A 20,809-nucleotide genomic window follows, 5' to 3' on the forward strand; every position below is an offset into this window, starting at 1 on the left:
TCAGTGTCGGTCCAGTGTGTCTAGCACGCAGAGAGGATGGTGGCAAGCCTTCAACTAACTTCCTTCTGAGTAACACACGGTCATCACTGGCACAGAGGCAGAACCGCCTTTCATCAGAAACCGCATCATATCTCCACCTTGCCCTCCAACGATCTCTCGCTTGGCACCACTGAAGTCGCAAATGGCGATGTTTTAGGGTTACTGGAATGCATGCTGCAGGGCGTCTGGCATGGATTTGTCATGAAATAACCGAATTGCAACGGCTCGTTTTGTCAATGTGATTCCAGCTGGTGCCCAGATTGATGATACAGATACAGTACAATGCGACAGATCCATATGCAGAACACGATGTTCTTCCCTCTCGGTATTGTCATGTGGCCGCCCGGAGCCCGGTCTTCTTGCGATCATACATTCACATTACTACCGCCGGCACCACACATGTACACTGACTACATTCATGTCAAGTATTTCTGAAAAATTATACAAGAAATATCCAGCTTGTCGTAGCCCTATTACACGAACTCTTTTAAATTCAGTGAGGTGTTGATAAAGGCCGGCCGTCGTGGCAGAATGGTTCTAGGCGTTTCACTCTGAAACCACGCGACCGCTACGGTCGCAGGTTCGAATCCTAGCCTCGGGCATGGTTGTGTGTGATGTCCTTAGGTTAGTTAGGTTTAAGTAGTTCTAAGTTCTAGAGGACTGATGACCTCAGATGTTAAGACCCATGGTGCTCAGAGCCATTTTGTTGATAAAGACGTCTTTGCCTGTGGACTAAAATCAACTTACCAATTCCAGTCTCAAGGGTAAGCAGCACTCACGGTCGTTACAGCGTGTATCTAGAGCAAGCTAGATTTGCTCCTCACATTGGCGTAACTAGCGTCACTCTTATGCGACAGGCGCGTAGTTCGAATAGCCATCGTCTTTCAGATTTATAAACAGGCCTTCCAACTTTCATTTATATCTCACAAATCCTTCTTGGTGTTGCAATTTTTTCCCTTCGGTGTACTTAGAAAGAAACACATAAGATAAAGTTGATAAACAAACAGCACAAAACAGTGGAAGTCAATTAAGAAATATCTATGCCTAACGATAAATAGTTAACCATATAATTCTTTCACCTTGCTAAATGTCATTATGTCGGAAATCAGCTACGGTGGAATCACAAGAAACAGCTACGGTGGAATCACAAGAAACACCTTTTTTTCCTTTCAGTTCTGCAAATTTTTTTATTGCATCTTCTAAATTTAGTTGATCAACTATTTCATACTCAACTGTCGATATGGCTAAGCCATTAAGACGATTTTGTGTAGTAGTCCAATGTATAATGTTCTTTTTTAAGTTTATCTTGATTTCATACTCAACTGCCGATATGGCCAGGCCATTAGGACGATTTTGTGTAGTAGTCAAATGTATAATGTTCTATATTAAGTTCATCTTAGAGAAACCCCTTACACCCCTTCCTGCACTAACTGGTATCGTTCGCAATATTGTTAAAGCTCTTTGACAAAAGCTCAGATACCGCTGAAATTTCCTCTGATTCTACTCCATTTATGTCATCAGACTCACCATAAGTTAAAATACATTCTAAATTGTTATATTGTTTGAGTAGCATTTCTTTGGACATGGAATTTAAGTCACATATATTACATAAGAATTGAAAATAATTACTCTGATTACTAAGTTGTTCGAATCAAGTATCAAGATCATTTAGCGCATGATCGCTTGTATATAAAAATTGTATCGTTTTCTTGGTTCTTTGATCGTTTCATCTCATTTTTCGTGTATTTCCTTTTAATTCTTCTAATGGGATATCGTGTTGCTGTTAATCCAAAATTAACTTTCACATCATTTTCGGTAGCAAGTTCTTTTACTTTAATAATAGTTTCATCAAAGGATGAATCCGATCAACGGTTCAGAGGAAATATTATGCAGTGTTGTAAAAGATCAAGCGCAAAGGCTATATAAAAGTCCTTTGTTTGCATCAAATTGCTTATCGGATTAATGAAATTTAGTATTTTACGCCAAATAACAAATGAATCCTAAAACTTAAAATGTTTAGCACAATTTGTCTCTTGTTAAATTATCAATTATTGATTTTCACAAACGCTTAGCAAGGCATCATACACATCTATCAAATGGGATCTCAAAGGCTTTGTCGCCTCTATCCCACTCGCCTATCTAGTGTCACTCAGTGAATTGAAGGTTAGACAACGAACATGTTTTAAAAGTATTGCTCATCTATCGGTAGATGCCGAAAATAATATAAATATATTTTTAGGACGGTGTTGAAGAAATTAGCGGCTTCCGAAGGTGATTTTCCCATATAATTAACACAACTGAGAGACCGGCTACTACGTAGAACATAGAATGCTCGCGAATTACATTGTTTCATTCTCAATAGCACTATTGCTGCATTGCCCCTCACGTTGGACCCAAAGTCATTATGTTCTCGAATAATAGTGCAAGACACTTGTTTTCCTGTGGATCTTTCGATTAATAAGAAACCTAAAAGGCATTCACTAATTTTTGATTTCAGTATCATTGTCAAATTCATTGACTGAACATATCTGATTACAAGGGTCATCTGCTCTATCTTACAAATGTCAGGAGTACTGTCTAAAATAACGAAAAAATGTTTGGATTTTTTAAATTTCATTAATAATATGAGACTTTACACTTTGATGCAGCTGATCTATTATCTTGTTTTGTACACTTTTCCCGAGAGAGTGAGCATTAGTATTTTTTTCCTTTAGCGCTATATGGACGTGATCTTCTATAATGGTATCAAGTTCAGATAACAACTCATCTAGTTTTAAGAAATTACATTGTTATACTCGAACGACTTGTCGCTTGTACCTGAAACGCCAGGTAACTTAGTAATTGCTAAAATTCTTAGAAGTACCTCATTCCAACGATTTATTTTGGCATTCACAGTTATATAGAAGATTGCTTTTATAGTTTTAGAACATTTTTACTTTTGGTTCATTTTTAGCTACGAATTTTGGGCCTGAATTAGATTTTTGGAAATTTCATGCTCTTTTAAAGTTTCGCCGAGGTGCTTTTAAAATTTAAAAATCCTCCTTTGAAAGGGAACTAACTGCACAACCGAAATTGTTGCAACAGAAGTAGTAAGTTCAGTAGCCAGTCTCATACAAAATGCTGCCCGTTGCTTACATTCGTATATAACAATTTGCACTGAAGTGTCGACTAGTGTCACTGAAAGGAAATTTGTAATCATGCAATGGCTTAGTTAGTCCTTTTAGGTGGTCCATATCTTACTAACTTCTTGGCTACGATACCGACTGTCTGCTCAAAAGTATGCAGGACGCTTTCTGTTGTGCTCTCATGCGTACTACGATATTTGGTAAGTAATGTTAGTATTAAGACACGAAATACTGCGTTTGTCTTTTTGTGTTTTATCTGTTTCATGGTAACGAGGAGGCAGACGCAAGGGCGACGGAATTCCTGACCGCAGGTACTGCAAGGTGAGCAGGTGGTCATCATTATCAGGCAACCGACAGCCAAGTACCAGGAGAAGAAGCCGACAGCATTATGGTCGTCTCCTGAGACAACTGATGTTCTTTTTATTTAATAAGAAAATATTGTGTATACTTTATTGAAGTTAGTTTATGTTTGTACTTTGACATGGATATAGCAATTATGTACATCAGTGATCACATGTAATAGTATACGAGCGATGTGCAATAAAGTGTTGTCGGAGACTTATTACTGAGAAAATATAGAACTGGGGTGGGAATTATTTACAAGATTGTAAGTAATGAAAGCAATGAATTGATGTTCTGAAGAATTTTGCATAAAATGGAATCTTGAATGATACTTCGACTAAAGTAAACAATAATTATGTACATCACACCGTTGAAACTCATAGCTACACCAAATGAAAGTTTCTATGCAATATTATGCTATTTGTGAATTGAAGATATTTGACACAGAATCTGTAAATAACTTTGAGAAAAACATTAGTTACAAATACTCTCCTCGTTCAGATGAAATGCGAAGTCATTCTAAAGTTATATATTCACCAGAGAGTTTACAGTAACAGTTGCGATTTTTACCGTTTTTGACATTTGGTGTAGGATCTAGAACAGCTTAGCTACCGGTAAGATTGAAATTATATCTCGAAAAATTCATGTGAGGAACTAGAGGACTATTCCTTATTGAATTGTTGATAATATTAGACTGTTTTGTGTCCCTGATGCGTTAAAATTCCTCGAGGCAGTATAGAAGCTGTTGTAGTTAAAAAAATGGCTCTGAGCACTATGGGACTTAACATCTATGGTCATCAGTCCCCTAGAACTTAGAACTACTTAAACCTAACTAACCTAAGGACATCACACAACACCCAGCCATCACGAGGCAGAGAAAATCCCTGACCCCGCCGGGAATCGAACCCGGGAACCCGGGCGTGGGAAGAGAAGCTGTTGTCTCCAAAGGTTTAAGGCTTGCATGACATAACACAACTCGATGTTTTCGAATTAGACACCGAAGAGATAACCGATACAGAGTAATCTTGAAAAGCATTTGGGCCGACTGGATATAACTTTGTGGAGTCACCTGGTCCGTGTGACAGCTACGAATCACCATGACTAGTTATACGTATACGGCGAATTTAACCAAAACAAGAGCGGCTGGTTGACACGCACAGTCTGATGGATACTCTGCTACGCGCAACCGCCACATACGACGATCATAAAAAAGGACGCGGACTGAGGGCACAAACGGAAAGTAGGGCAAGAAAACAATAACTTACCTACCAGCCTACCAGCTTAAGATAGAAGACGTCAGAGAAACTACAAGACCCACGTAAGAAGATAAAGACTCAAGAGCAAATTCAAGTAAGAGGACAAAGACGGTAAGTACAGAAGAAGAGGCTCCCTGTGAGAGAGGATCTTCTTATGTACGGGTGGTGCAGTTGGTGTGAGTGGGGCGAGTGTTGTAGATGGCCAGCAGCGAACAACGCGTCTCGACGACTAGTTAGCGGCAGCTACACCAGATCACCATGTCACTTACACACTGCTGCGAGGGTGCAGTATCCCATCGGCGCGGTTCAGCTAAGTGGAGCTCTTACACATCGCTGTTAATGTACGGTATCCGTTGGCGTGGTCCAGCGTAATGCGGCGCTTTCACATCGCTTCGAGGTTGCAGCATGCCATCAGCGCGTTCCAGCTAAGTTCAGGAGGCTCACTTTGTCTACCTTCTGTTGCTGCTGAAACAAGTAGAACAAGAAAACTGTAAACTCACTTGACTGAATCGAATAGTAACAACTGAGACCCGGCATTGTGAAGACTGTTAAAATACACTTAACTATATTTTAAGAGCAAAGATGGCCTCACGAAGTACAGGTAGTGTTGGAATAAGACTATTATGGTTTGAGATTCATAGCCACACTCTACAATACAGCAGTTAGCAATTCTGCTAGCAGTTAACATAAACTATTATTTGAAACGGAAATGCGAGGTTCATTCACGGAGGTGCCATAATTTCTCAAGAAAGTTTAGCCACTCATACTTAGAGATTGATAATAAAATGAAAGAAAATTTGAGGCAAAGTTTAGCTGCCAATAACAAATAACTAGATGATAGAATGTAGCAAAGTTTAGCTGTTAATAATAAAGAGCTAGAGGACAGAACGAAGCCGAGTATTGATGCCAATTACATAGAGATTTAGAGGACAGAATGAATAAAAGTATGACTTAAAAATCATTTAAATGAGTAAATATCTACAGAGAACTGAGGCATGACATTGTGGGTTTAACAAAGGTAGCTGATGATGTTACTACACAGTTAGATACACTGATTAAGGAGTCCAGACAAGAAAAGGAAGAAATGAAAACATAAGTAGAAATTAATGATGAGCTGGGAGATACAGCATTGAAAGATTAAGTAGCAGAATCTGTAAGTGAAATTACTTCTAACTGTAGTATATTGTCTGAAGATGATGTTAGTTTGGTAGATAACCGTGTAGAAGACACTTGTGTTGAGGTTAGTGTAATAAGTCAAAAGGAATCGAATCGTGTGTGTAATACATTGCATCACATCACTACCGAAGTTATTATTCAGCTGCTAGCTGTAGATGGCACTATTAAAATAGACAGTACACAAATGGTTCTATAATCCAGCGGTTGTCTGTGAACAACAATATTGGTACATTTACTCCTACTAGCGACGCTATTATTACGCAAGTGTCAGTGAAAGACCGTATTAACAGTACTTTGGACATCAGTAATAACAGTCGAAAGAATTATCGAGCGAAAGAAATGTAGTCGAAGGACATAGAATACCCTACTTTCAGCTAAAGAGTTAGTAAATTTCGATATCCAAATATAGAGGCAGTATTTTTAGAAATACTGAGAAGTATAGCAGTTGATGAACAAACGTTGTTTAAGGTGCAATGTTCGACGCATTATAAAAAAGAGTCAGTTAATGTATGAACATTAACAAAACCATGTGGCTAGACGCAAAAGAAAAAAAAGGATTAAAACAAAGAAAAGGAAAAGGTGTATGTGTGTGTGTGTGTGTGTGTGTGTGTGTGTGTGTGTGTGTGAGACAGAGAGAGAAAATCTCTTAACACCTTTAGAAATTTGTAAGTAGTTTACTAAAAGTAGAACTTACGAGGGAGTAAACTTAACTTTGTGATGTGCTGGCTGACAGGGATATTCTAATAATACAAGTATCCGAGTTAGGTAGTTACACAACGTGCGGAAAGCTAGTAATATAGGTGTTCGTTCTTTCCGTGCGCTGTAGGAGATTGCAATAATAGAGAACTGTGAATGTGGTTCGATGAACCCTCTGCCAGGCACGTAAATGTGATTTGCATAGTATCCATGTAGATGTAGAAACAATCCAAATATCCAGTTTAAGAGATTGGTTGTGACGGTGGTGATCTTAATAAAAGAAAAGTTCTATGGACTAGTGTTACGGAATTCACGCAAAAAGGAACGAGTAAGTTTAGTTATTACGTAAGATTATAGCCAGTCTTAAATAGTCAAACTTGCGGGAAATCCAACCCACCTTTAATTGAAAATGACGATAGTAATTACCATGCACTAAACAATGTTAAGAACTTTGTGTACAGTCATCTTAAGTAAAATTATAATTATTTTGTTAGTATATAATAAATAAACTTAAAAATAAGAAGTAATATATCATGACGTGCTTGAATTTTTGGGAGTAATGTAACTATCAGTTCTAGGAAAAGAGTAGATGGAGGAGTTTTAACTGTTCAATGGTATTGATGAAAATTATTAGATATATAGCAAATAAATTAATAAGCTATGGGACTGATCCCCCATGGTACACAAAACAGGTCAGAAGACTGTTGCGGAAGCAACGAAAAAAGCACTCCAAATTTAAAAGGACACAAACTCTCTAAGGCTGGCGATCTTCATGTGAGATGCTTTTAGCACTTCCCACAACGAAACTTTGTCTCAACATCTGGCAGAAAATCGAAAGAGGTTCTGGTCGTATGTAAAGTACATCAATAAACACATACACTGCACGATAGCAATGCTAATGTTACCGATGACAATGCCAGTAAAGAGGGATTACTAAGCACCGTTTTCCGAAATTCCTTCACCAAAACGGACGAATTAAATGTTCCAGGATTCGAATTAAGAACAGCTGCCAACATGAGTAACCTAGAAGTATATATCCTCGGTGTAGCGAAGCGGGTTAAGTCACTTAATAAAGGAAAGTCCTTCGGGATAGGCTGTATACGAATTAGATTCCTTTCAAAGCATGTTGATGCAACCGATCCATACTCAGTACCCATACACAGTAGCTAGCTCGACAAAAGATCCATACTTGAAGACTGGACCTTGGGATATGTCCCACCAATACTTAAGAAAGAAAATAGCAGTAATCTGTTGAAATACAGACTCATATCACTGACGTCGATTTGGAATAGGATTTTGGAATGTATGCTGTGTTCGAACATTATGAATTACTTCGATGAAAACGGTATATTGACAAATGGTACGGATTCAGAAAATATAGTTGTCGGAAGCACAACCAGCTCTTCGTTCACACGAAGTAAGGAGTAATATGAACAGGGGATCTCAAATTGATTCAATATTTGTAGATTTCCAGAACACTTTTGACCGTTCCTCACAAGCGACTTCTAATCAAACCTGGTTCAAATGGCTCTGAGCACTATGAGACTTAACTTCTGAGGTGATCAGTCCCCTAGAACAGAACTACTTAATCCTAACTAACCTAAGGACATCACGTACATCCATGCCCGAGGCAGGATTCGACTGTAGCGCCTAGAACCGCTCGGCCACTCCGGCCGGCTTCTAATCAAATAACGTGCTTTCGGAGTATCATCTGAGTTGTGCGAGTGGATTGGTGGTTTCCTATCAAAAAGATCACAGTACATAGTAATTGGAGGAAAGTCATCGAGTAAAATAGAAGTCATATCTGGCTTACCCCAAGGAAGTGTTTGTAGGCCCCCTGCTGCTCCTGAACTATGTAAAACAATCTAGGAGACAATTTGTGCAGCACTCTTAGATTGTTTGCAGATGAAGCTGTCATTTACCGTCTCATAAAGACACCAAATGAAGAAAACTAACATTTAAAACGATTTAGACATCTGTATGATGCGAAAAGTAGCGATTGGCTCTAAATAATTATAGATGCGTATTCATCCACATGAGTACTAAAAGGAATCCGGTACATATGGATCACACGATAAATTACACAAATGTAAAGCCTGCGAATTCAGCTAAATACTTGGGGATTACAATAACAGATAATTTAAATTGGAACGATCATATAGGTAATGTAGGGAAAGCTAGCCAGAGACTGCGGTTTCTTGGTAGATGCAACAGGTCTACTAAAGAGTCTGTCTACATCACACTTGTCCGCCTCTTCTGAAATACTTCTGTGCGTTGTGGTATCCCCATCAGATAAGATTGACGGAGGACACAGAAAAAAATCAAAGGAGGACAGCTCGTATTTTATTGTGGCGAACAGGGGAGAGAGTGTAACGGATATGATAAGCGTTTTGGGGTGGCGATCATTAATACAAAGGCGTTTGTCTTCGCGCGTTGATCTTTTCGCGAAATTTCAATCTCCAACTTTCTTCTCCGAATGTCAAAATATTTTGTTGGCAGGCACTTACAGGCGGAGAAATGATCATTGTAATAAAGTCAGGGATCGCGTGGGAAGATTTAGGTATTCGTTTTTACCATGTTCTGTTTGAGAGTGGAACGGTACAGAAATAATGGTAAAGTGATTCAGTGCAACCTGAACCAAGAACTTAGAGTGAATTGCAGGGCAGTCATGTATATGTGGGTATAGATGGAGGCTCATCTCTTTCCCGTTGTGAGATATGTGAAATTAATGTGTGTATGTAACTGTTTCTATTAATCTTTGCCAGTCAGACCGTGTTTCCAACTGTTTTTTGCGTAATGAGAATTATCCATTTGCACATGTTGAAGGGTTCAGTGCTAGGTCATCTCTACTTACGTGAGCAGTCGTTGCTTTTTATCACATCTTTCAGTCTCAACCTAACTTGTCTAGATTTTGATAGTACTTTAGAATGATCAAAAGCCCATTACTGATTTCTAACTTCTCACGTTAACGCTTAGCTACTATTTTTCTTTTTTTAAATTACTTAAATTATATACAGTGTATCGTGTGTGTAAAGTGAGGGGGAGGGGATGTGGCTCTGCGTTTGCTATTCAAACATGAAGTTCTGATCAATTATTCTGATACATTACCTACACGCAGGGTGATAAAGTATGTTTTCTAAGCAAGACATAATGGTCCTGAAAACATAGGCCGTTCGACACCTTGGAAGTGAGATAAGGACGTTGTATCGAATGTAGAAAATTGATTTTCGTATGATTTTCATACTGGTGGTAAGGTGATTCTGTTATGCTATAAAATGTTTGCTAATAACACTTAGATTAGTAATAAACTAGTCATCGTAAAGTACTGAGTTATACTTTTACAATGTGAAGCAAACGATACAAATACAACGGTCCAGTCACGTTAATGTGACCACCTCCAATGTTCGACATCAACCTGCAATAATCACTCACAAGCGGCAGGTGGCAGATGGCAGCACAATTAGTGGAGTCTATACAATTAGAGCGAGTCGGCGGACTGGCTTTCGGGCCAAAGGTGGGAGCGTTTCCGAAACGGGTAAATCTGTAAACTGTTCGTATGTCACCATGGTTAAAGTATACCGCGCACGGCAAAATGGCGCTATGCAAAACCGGCACTGAAGCAAATGTGATGCACCACGGTTCATAGAAGACAGAGGTCAACGATGGCTGCGGTGTGTAGGGGCGAATAGATGAACGATGGCTGCGATGTGTAGGGGCGAATAGATGAACGATGGCTGCGATGTGTAGGGGCGAATAGATGAACGATGGCTGCGATGTGTAGGGGCGAATAAATGAACGATGGCTGCGATGTGTAGGGGCGAATAGATGAACGATGGCTGCGATGTGTCAGGGCGAATAGACGTGTAACTACTGAGCATCTTGCTACCCAGATGAACCAGGAGGCTGTCAGCAGTGTCTCCTCAACGACTGTTCAGCGAACGTTGCTGTGTATGGGGCTCCGCAGCAGGCGCGCCTCTTTCACGAACCTATGCTGATTGCTTTTCATCAGCTACGAAGGCTGGAATTTGTACTCTAGTACCAGAATTGGATTTCCGCTGAGTGGCGACAGGTGGCCTTGTCAGATGAATCACGTTTTGTGCTCAATCGGACAGATGCCCGTTGGCACGCGTGACGTGAAAACGTCTGAAAGCAAAAACGCTACATGCGTTGTAGTCGGGGAATTCTTTGGTGGCATTCCCTGGATGAGTTCGTCATTCTGGAAGGCACAATGGATGAACAAAAGTATCCAACTTGTCTTGGCGACCGTGTCCACCCCTACACGTAGTTTGTATTTCCTCAGCACGATGGCATCTACCAGCATAGTGTACGTGTGTGGTTCGAAGGGTTCAAAGAGCATCAGAATGAGTTTACCATACTCTCTTGGCCACTAAACTGTCTAGATTAAAACCTAGTACAGAATCTGTAGGATCACCTCTAAAGAGCTGCTTGCAGCATTGATCCTCAAGGGAGAAACTTAGAGCGGCTGGCTGCTGCACTGGAGTGGGCATGGCTCCTCATCTCTGTCGGTACCTTCCAGAACCTCGTTCACTCTCTCCCTGCACGTCTCGCAGCGATCCAGGCTGCGAAAGGTGATTATTCAGGCTTTCGACAGGTAGTAGTCACACTGACGTCACTGGACTCTGTGCTTACGCAGGTATACAGGCTGTCACAAAGAACTTTTATTAATTTTAGAGAAGTTCCTTATACCAAAACAAGAGAAAAAGTGCTTTATTAATGAAACTTAACGTTCCACACATGATAACACGCTGTCCGCTCAGAAATTCATAGCAAACATTTGTAATCTCATCCTCGTGTTCTCACAAACGCATGTGTTCATCATGGACTGTCGTAGCCTTTCTAATAATCGTGAAGGCGTCTAACGAATAATTTTTGCAGCCAAGCTATCAGCTGAATAAACCAATTGTTTGAAGTGCCTCCAGAATTATGAATTTGTACACCGTGTTATGAAAAGTATCCGGACACCTGCCTGAAAATGACACACAAGTTCGTGGCGCACTCCGTCGGTAATGCTGGAATTCAGTATGGTGTTGGCCCACCTTTAACCTTCATGACATCTTCCACTTTCGTAGGCATACGTTCAATTAGGTGCTGGAAGGTTTCTTGGGGAATTGCAGCCCATTCTTCGCGGAGTGCACCACTGAGGAGAGGTGTCGATCTCGGTCGGTGAGGCCTGGCACGAACTCGGCGTTCCAAAACACCCCATGGGGTTCTATACAATTCAGGTCACTACTCTGTGCAGGCCAGTCCATTACAGGGATGTTATTATAGTTAACCACTCCGCCAAAGGCCGTGCACTATGAACAGGCGCTCGATCGTCTTGGAAGATGCAATCGCCATCCTCGAATAGCTATTCAACAGTGGGAAGCAAGAGGGTGCTTAAAACATGAATGCAGGCCTGTGCTGTGATAGTGCCATGCAAAACAACAAGGGTGCTAGCCCCTCCCTGAAAAACATGACTACACCATAACACCACCTCATCAGAATTTTAATGTTGGCACTAAATACGCTGGCAGATGACGTTCACCGGGCATTCGCCATACCCACACCCATCCATCGGATAGCCACATAGTGTACCGTTATTTGTCACTCCACACAACGTTTTTCTAGTGTTCAATAGTCCAATGTTCATGCTCCTTACACCAAGCTAGGCGTCGTTTGACATTTACCGGCGTGATGTATGGCTTATGAGCAGCCACTCGACCATGAAATGCAAGTTTTCTCACCTGCCTCCAAACTGTCATAACACTTGCTCTGGATCCTGTAGCAGTTTGGAATTCCTGTGTGATGGTCTGGATAGACGTCTGCCTATTACACATTACGATCCCCTTCAACGGTCGGCGGTCTCTGTCAGTCAATAGACGACGTCGCCACGTACGTTTTTGTGCTATACATGTCCCTCCACGTTTCCACTTCACTATCACATCGGAAGCAGTGGACCTAGGGATGTTTAGGAATGTGGAAATCTCGCGTACAGACGTATGATGCAAATGACACTCAATCAGCTGACCACTTTCCAAGTCCGTGAGTTCCGCGGAACGCCCCATTCTACTTTCTCACGACGTTTAATGACTACTGAGGTCGCTGATATGGAGTACCTGGCAGTAGGTGGCAGCACAATGCCCCTAATATGAAAAAGTATGTCTTTTGGGGGTGTCCGGATACTTTTGAGCCAAGCTCTTCTAGGCGCTACGGTCTAGAGCCGCGCGACCGCTACGGTAGCAGGTTCGAATCCTCCCTCAGGCATGGATGTGTGTGATGTCCTTAGGTTAGTTAGGTTTAAGTAGTTCTAAGTTCTAGGGGACTGATGACCTCAGATGTTAAGTTCCATAGTTCTCAGAGCTATATGAACCAATTTTGTTGTAAAAGTCACTTCAGAGAGTACCTATAAGACATGCTAGGAGGAGGCACTGACCTACCAGACGGTCCTCTACGGTTACAGTCCACACATTATTCTTACGTGGACGATGTCAATATTAAACGATAGCAAGCGGTTTAGGGGTGAGGTTGGGGGGAGGGGGCGGATCTACGTGTTGATTGTGGAAATCTGTTATTTCATCCCTTTCAAAAGTTTCCTCGTACTTAAATCTTCGTTAGTATCTTGAGAATAAAGGATTTCCGGCCGTATGCCTAAGTGAGATATTTCTTCTTGCTTTGGCCGTAAGGAACCTGTTTCCAAAGTTTGTAAACCTGTTTTTGAAACATGGTGTATCTATGTGTTCATTTGCAGTATTTCTCCCACAAAACGTTCTCCTTTGTCTCAGCGTAGCGTAACATCCCCAACAGCAGATTGTTCTTCTCATCTTTCGGTTTTTTGGAGCAAGAACACTCTCTCTAGTTTAGACCACAAGTTCGTCTCTTCAGTTCGCAGTCATCAGTGTTCCTCTTTCTATCCCTTGGCTGTCTTCCTGTGGTGTGATACGTAGCATTGAATGCGAAATCGCTTATTTAGCTAGGTATACAGTGAACTCGTCTTCGAGAGACATGAGTTTCAAACTCGTCTCGACATCCAAGTATAGGTTTCCATTGATTGCCCTAAATCGTGAAATGCAATGTCGGAAAGGCAGGTTAACGATTTTCATCGTCATCTTTGTCCCGCCCGAGTTTGTACTGGGTTTCTAAAGAGCTCGTCTTCTATTAGGCGCACAATTTTTACAGTTGCTCCTTCCTTCTGACTCCCAGCAGCTTTTTAAGTTACTGAAGTGGCAATTTACCTGTATGAATAGCCGCGTCAGCTTTAAAGTAGTAAATCGCTGTGCTCCATACTTAGCATTAGGTCTACTGAGGTGAAATAGAGATAATTTTGATGTAAATCTCTTGCCAGTACCGCTAAGACGTGACCCGTATACTGATTACACTTGGAACGCCTGTCTGCTCTACTGTAAATCTTTATGAAACCATCATTCTGAGTTAATCAAAATAACAGTAATAAATTATTCTTATCATTGTAATAACACGGTAGCTTTTTTTTCATTTGAAAATAGCTATGACTTCATCAGATTTGCAGAATTTGGTTTCCAGTCGTTCCTGTCTGAAATTAGACAACATACACTTCAATTATTTCAGTTCTAAAAAAAACTCAGTGTAAATGTTATTTGCAAACATTATTTTAAACATTCTTTTGCAGCGAGGTACAATGGTTTCGGAGTTTAACTTCATACGTAATTTTTTATGGGAGTCCTAGAAGTCTCTCCAGAACGAAACTATCTGTTGCTTTGTATGTAATAATAAACTGGAGTGACAAAAATAATGGAATACCTTCTAACATCGTCTCCACCCTCCTTTTTCCCGGTGTAGTGCAACGACCTGACATAGCATGAATTCAACAAAACGTTGCAAAAACTGGGAATTTGTGGTAAGGTCTTCTGGGACCAAACTGCTGAGTTCGTCGATCGCGAAGATTACACACTACTTAATCTAAGTTAAACTAAGTTATCCAAAGGACGACACACACACCCATGCCCGAGGGAGAATTCGAACCTCCGACGGGGCGGGGAGGAGGGGGGGGGGCGGAAGGGGAGCGGAGCCGCGCGGACCAGGATAGGGTGCCTCAGACCGCTGGCTATCCCGCGCGACAAAGACGTTGGAAGTGCCCTGCTGAAATATTGGTCCACGCTGCCTCTCCAGCCGTCCGCAATTGCCGCTGCACGATATGGTGCATGAACTACCTCTCGATTATGACTCATAAATATTCGATAGGATTCACGTCGGGCGATATGAGTGGCCAATTCGGTCGCTCGAATTGTTCAAAATGTTCTTCAAACAAGTCTTGAACAGCTGTGGCCCAGTGCCTTGACGCCCTCTCATTCATAAAAATTCAGTTTTTGGAACATGAAGTCCATTAATGGCTTCAAATGGCCCTCAAGAAGCCGAATATGACCAAAGCCCAGTGAATTCCATGCAAACACAGCCCACACCATTATGGAGCCACTACCAGCTTGCACGATGTCTCGTTGATAACTTGGGTCCATAGCTTCGTAAGGTCTTCGCCACCCTTGAACCCTACCATCAGCTCTTACCAAATAAAATCGAGTCCACTGTTTACCAGTCGTCTATAATCCGAGATTGCCACAAGCTCAGCAGAAGCATACAGGCGACGTGTTATTAGCAAAGGCAACTTCGTCGGTACTCTGTTGTCATAGCCAATTAACACAAATTTCGCCGCACTGTCCAGACGGATACGTTCGTCGTACGTCCCACACTGATTTCTGTGGTTATTTCAAGCAGTGTTGCTTGTCTCTTAACACTGACAATTCTACGCAAAGGCGGTGCTCTCGGTCGTTAATTGAAGGCAGTTGGCCACTGCGTTGTCCGTGGTGAGAGGCAAAGACTGTAGTTTTGTGTTCTCTCCACACTCTTGACGTCGGCTGATGTGACCGAGCGGTTCTAGGCGCTTCAGTCTGGACCCGCGCGACCGCTGGTTTGAATCCTGCCTCGGGCATGGATGTGTGTGGTGTCCTTAGGTTAGTTAGGTTTAAGTAGTTCTAAGGGACTGATGACGTCAGGTGTTAAGTACCGTAGTGCGCAGAACCATTTGCACACTCTTGACGCTGTGGATCTCAGAATATTGAATTACTTAAGGATTTTCCAAATGGAATGTACCATGCGTCTAGCTCCAACTACCATTCCGGGTTCAAAGTCTGTTAATTCCCGTTGTACGACCGTGATCACGTGAGGAACATTATCACATGAGTCGCATGAAGTACAAATGACAGCACCGCCAATGCATTGTCCTTTTATATCTTGTGTACACGATACTACCGCCATCTGTTTATGTGCGTATCACTGTTACCTCAGTGTATAAACACACTACTGAAAGAGAATCATATCACCCATCAACTAGGTAAATAAATGTAAATGTCGTGTGACTAGCGCCTCCCGTCGGGTAGTCGGTTCGCTGGGTGCAAGTCTTTCTATTTGATGCCACTTCGGCGACTTGTGCGTCAATGGGGATGGAATGATGATGATTAGGACAACACAACACCCAGGCCCTGAGCGGAGGAAATCTCCTACCCAGCCGGGAATCGAACCCGGACCCTTAGGACTGACATTCTCTCGCGCTGACCGCTTAACTACCGGGTTGGGGGGGGGGGGGGGGGGGCGGGGGCGGACATCGACTAGGTCAACTAGGTCAAATCCCATCACACCTCAATCCCTTCCTTGTGACGAGATTTGACCTAATCGATGGGTGATGTGATTTTCTTTCAGCTGTGTGTTTATACACTGAGGTGAAAGTCGTACGCACATTTTACAGAGATTCACTTTCACGGAAAATGAACCTTCTTCATCAACAACAGAGTCATAGATCCCCGCGAAAGGCAAAATTTACGAATGGTAGTCGTGAAGATTTAATTATTACATGGAAAAATACAGCCACTGGGATATTAGCCCACGTCATTAAGCAACTACTAAAAAAAAATTAAAATACCGACATTTCGACTGTCTTTACCGCGGTGCTCTACAAGGCGACTAACTACAGGATTCAGTTGATGTCCTTCCTCTATATGACATTGTTTAATACCAAATATAATTTTTATGCTGATTGACACTGACCGTGGAGGCCTACAAAATTGCAAAGGTCATTTGTAAAGTTCTGTACGCGGTTCTAGGTGCTTCAGTCTGTAAGCACTATGGGACTTAAGATCTGAGGTTATAAGTCCCCTACACTTAGAAGTACTTAGAACTACTTAAACCTAACTAACCTAAGGACACCACACACATCCATGCCCGAGGCAGGATTCGAACCTGCGACCGTAGCAGTCTCGCTGTTCCGGACTGAAGCGCCTAGAACCTCTCGGCCACCGCGGCCGGCGCTCTGGTAACAGCTTGCAGAGCGTAGAGTTAAGGATACAGAGGATGTTGAATTTTGGAAACGTGATTTGGTGAAGATTAATTTCAGAAATTTGAAGATTTACAGGTAATGTTGTTGCCGCATTGCTAGCCTGCACGTAATTTAAGATGTGTTTGGAAAACAGAAAATTTTAGTGGAAAACAGAAAATTTTAGTGGGGTTTTTCTTTATTGGTTGGGATTGTCTTATTGTTCAGTCGTGTTAATGTAAAGTTATTAGTTCACATCGGTAGCAATCAGAAGTTATAGATTTACCAGGCCTTTACCATTTCAATCATTAATTTCGTGGGATAGTCATATTTGTAAGAAGCATTAAGTTTTGTAAAGATGGTTGTAATTATTAAGGAAGATATCAGTATTTCAATAGAGGTTTTGAATGCTAGACTCTTTTCAGTCATTTAGTAGATGCAATATGTTCCACGGTCTCCCCATGATAACTTGGTTTTGTAAAAATGTGTGAAGTCGCATTGCGCTTTGCAATGATTAAAGCGTGATCTGCTTAGCATGGCTGCACGTCCTTCCACTACACTGCACAAGGCTTTCTTTCCCTTTAGCTCGTTTGCTGCTGAGCAGTATTTTTATGTTTATCGCTTACGAGCAGTACCGAGTTCCTCTTGCCACAGGTGTGCCATGAAAATTAGTCGGGGCAGTTACTTAATAGTCAGGACATTAAGATCATTCATAGTTAGACGCTGAATTTCAAAGATAATATCATGTTCAGTATAATTGAAGTTGAGTTCAAATTACATTTCTTGTCAGACAGTCTAATTCTTACAGACTAATGTTACATTCGCATTTGTATCACTTGGTTGTTAGAATTTTATTTAGCCCGTCGCTGACGAAGAGTGAAAGTGCATTTTCACAAAAAAAATTTAAGTTATTTATTTTTTCAAAATCGTTCTGTAATTTTCATGAAGCATTTTTATTCTGACAGCGTTGTGTTTTAGGTTTGTACGTCACGTACTGTGACGTCATGCACAGTAGTATTGTTCGCTGCACTGCACAATATAGAATTCCACCGGATCATTTCTTTAATTTACTGTTTAGGGTTTTCTAAATTGTTCAAATGGCTCTGAGCACTATGGAACTTAACATCGGAGGTCATCAGTCCCCTAGACTTAGAACTACTTAAATCTAACTAACCTAAGGACATCACACACATCCATGTCCGAGGCATGATTCGAACCTGCGACCGTAGCAGCAGCGCGGTTAGGTTTTTCTAACTAATTTGATTGAAGACAATTGCAACACAGCTGCTTCATCAGTAGAAGGCTCATAAACTGGTTCAACACAGCTATACAATTTCAATCGGCTTTGCGAACTATTCTTATCAGACAGTGTTTCCGTAAGCACACCTCCTGCACTGTTCAGCATTCCAACATAGTTGCACAAAGTTATAAAGATAGGAAGCTGGTTCAGTTCAGTACAGTTATAGTTCACAATATTCAACTTATTATTTACATTTAGCCGGCTGGAGTGGCCGAGCGGTTCTAGGCGCTACAGTCTGGAACCGCGCGACCGCTGCGGTCGCAGGTTCGAATCCTGTGCCTCGGGCATGGATGCGTGTGATGTCCTTAGGTTAGTTAGGTTTAAGTAGTTCTAAGTTCTAGGGGACTGATGACCTCAGAAGTTGAATCTCATAGTCCTCAGAGCCATTTGAAACATTTGCATTTATCGAAAGAATTTACACAATGCTCCATCATATGTCACAGCACATGCTTATAGTATGGTCAGACAAATCTGAATGACGAATAACGAAGCGAAGGACCAGCTCCCTGCGAAGAATTGGAAATCACAGAAGTGGGGCTGTGGTTATGGTTAGTATCACAATCGACGCGATAATGGGAAGTGAAAGTCAGTCTCAGATCAATTTTCAACATCTTGGACCACATTTTGGACATGACAAAGATCTCCGTCTGCTGGGTTCCGCGACTGCTGTGTCATTCTGAAAGATCACCGAAGCGGGGCATAGCAGAAAATTTGTAGCTGTGTCAAATCAGTTAAGGTGACTTGTTTAGCGGCCTAATTACCTTTGACGAATACTGCGTGTAGCACTACGATCCCAAGACAAAGGAGCAATGCAAGCAGTGGAAACGGGAATTGACACCGCCGAAAAAGAACCAGGTACATTCGTGAAGAGTGTCGCTGGCGCTGAAGTCATGTTCTGCACGTAGACATAACCGATGTTCTAGATGTCAGTAACGCAAACCGGTGTTCTAGATGTCAGTAACGCAAATTTTAGCTGCCCATTCTAAACGGCTCCTAACTGAACGTCATTTTCAGGTAACCCGTGCACGCGGTAGTGTAGCGTATTGGCAGGGCAAGATAAGTGTATTCTGATCCTATAGTACTTGTGTGTAAGTGATATATATTTAACAGTAAGTCGACGTTTGTGTTTATGTTTGCATCGTGCACAATGAGAATTAATGCAAACAAGATATTAGAGGTTATACACCACACTGAATTACTGTCTTCATCACGTGAAGTACCTGCAGAGGAAAGAGATATTGGAAACACTACGTTCAATATGATCAACAAACTCGAAGATGCAGTTTTCGCTGGAATCTTGGAGAATGAAGAACTGGTGCAATTGGCTTCCGAGGATATAACTGATGTTGAACCAGTTTATGAGCCTTCTACTGATGACGCAGCTAAGGACTTCCTTTCGATTATATCACGAAGGGCCGAACATTGAAAACAATTATTCATCACTTCAAAAGGCAAAAGACCGGAAACTATCTACCTCTTTATGACAAATATTATGAACAACGAGGAACAAAACGTGAGAAGTTCAAAGCCATATCGAGGTACATTGGTCTCCTTTTCAAGAGCCAAAAGCTAATTCGATGGCTCTCTGTGATGTTGATAAACGGCGGCGGGAATGCACAAAAGCTAGATCGCTTGGAGTGACGCATTTCAAAGCTGGATGTAACTGGCTGTGGAATTTTAATGCAGTTCACAAGACTGTGAGTCGTGAAGTTATGGAGTTTGTAACGTACAAATATGCTCAAGAGCAAGAAGAGAAAGAGAATTCTACTATTGCATTTGGTACTGGATTCACGGACGCTATCGTTCCTAATTATTCAGCATCTGACATTCTAAATACCGATCAACCTTGATTTAATTATGACATTCACAGAGACCTCACACTACCTAACATGTGTGAACGAGACGCAATTGTCGGGATTTAATCACAGTCGGGAAAATAATACTCGTATACAATTATGACTGGGTGTTTGTATTGACCTCTTCATTTCATCATCATTCATGAAAGTGGCGAGTTTGGACTGAGCAAAGGTTGGGAATTTGCACGGGCGCTGATAGCCGCGCAGTTGAGCGCCCCATAAACCAAACAACATCATCATCATCGTATACAATTCATCCAATTATTTCCATGGAAGGTAGACTTCTTTCTCCACTTCCGTTTCCCGTGACTCAGTTGGTGCTAAGGCACTCTTCTGAAAATGAAAATGAGCCGGCCTCCGAACGTATACGTAACGGCTTCAGAATTAGGCAAAGTGAATAAGTGTATTGTTAAGCAATGGCGCGATAAATGTCTCTCTCTCTCTCTCTCTCTCTCTCTCTCTCTCTCTCTCTCTCTCTCTCTCTCTCTCTCTCCGAATGTTGGAACAAAATGTTGTCTGGTTCTGGACTCATTTTCACTCCATCAACAGGATCTATTCGTACTTATAGAAAAACACATGCATGTAACAAGCATTCCGCTTGGCGCAAAGTTCTTTGTTCAGTCTTTGCATGTATAACTTTCTCACCGCTGGAATAAATAGGCTAAACTTTTTTATGAGGTACT

The sequence above is a fragment of the Schistocerca gregaria genome, chromosome 1 (assembly GCF_023897955.1).
Source record: "Schistocerca gregaria isolate iqSchGreg1 chromosome 1, iqSchGreg1.2, whole genome shotgun sequence".
Lineage (NCBI taxonomy): Eukaryota > Metazoa > Arthropoda > Insecta > Orthoptera > Acrididae > Schistocerca > Schistocerca gregaria.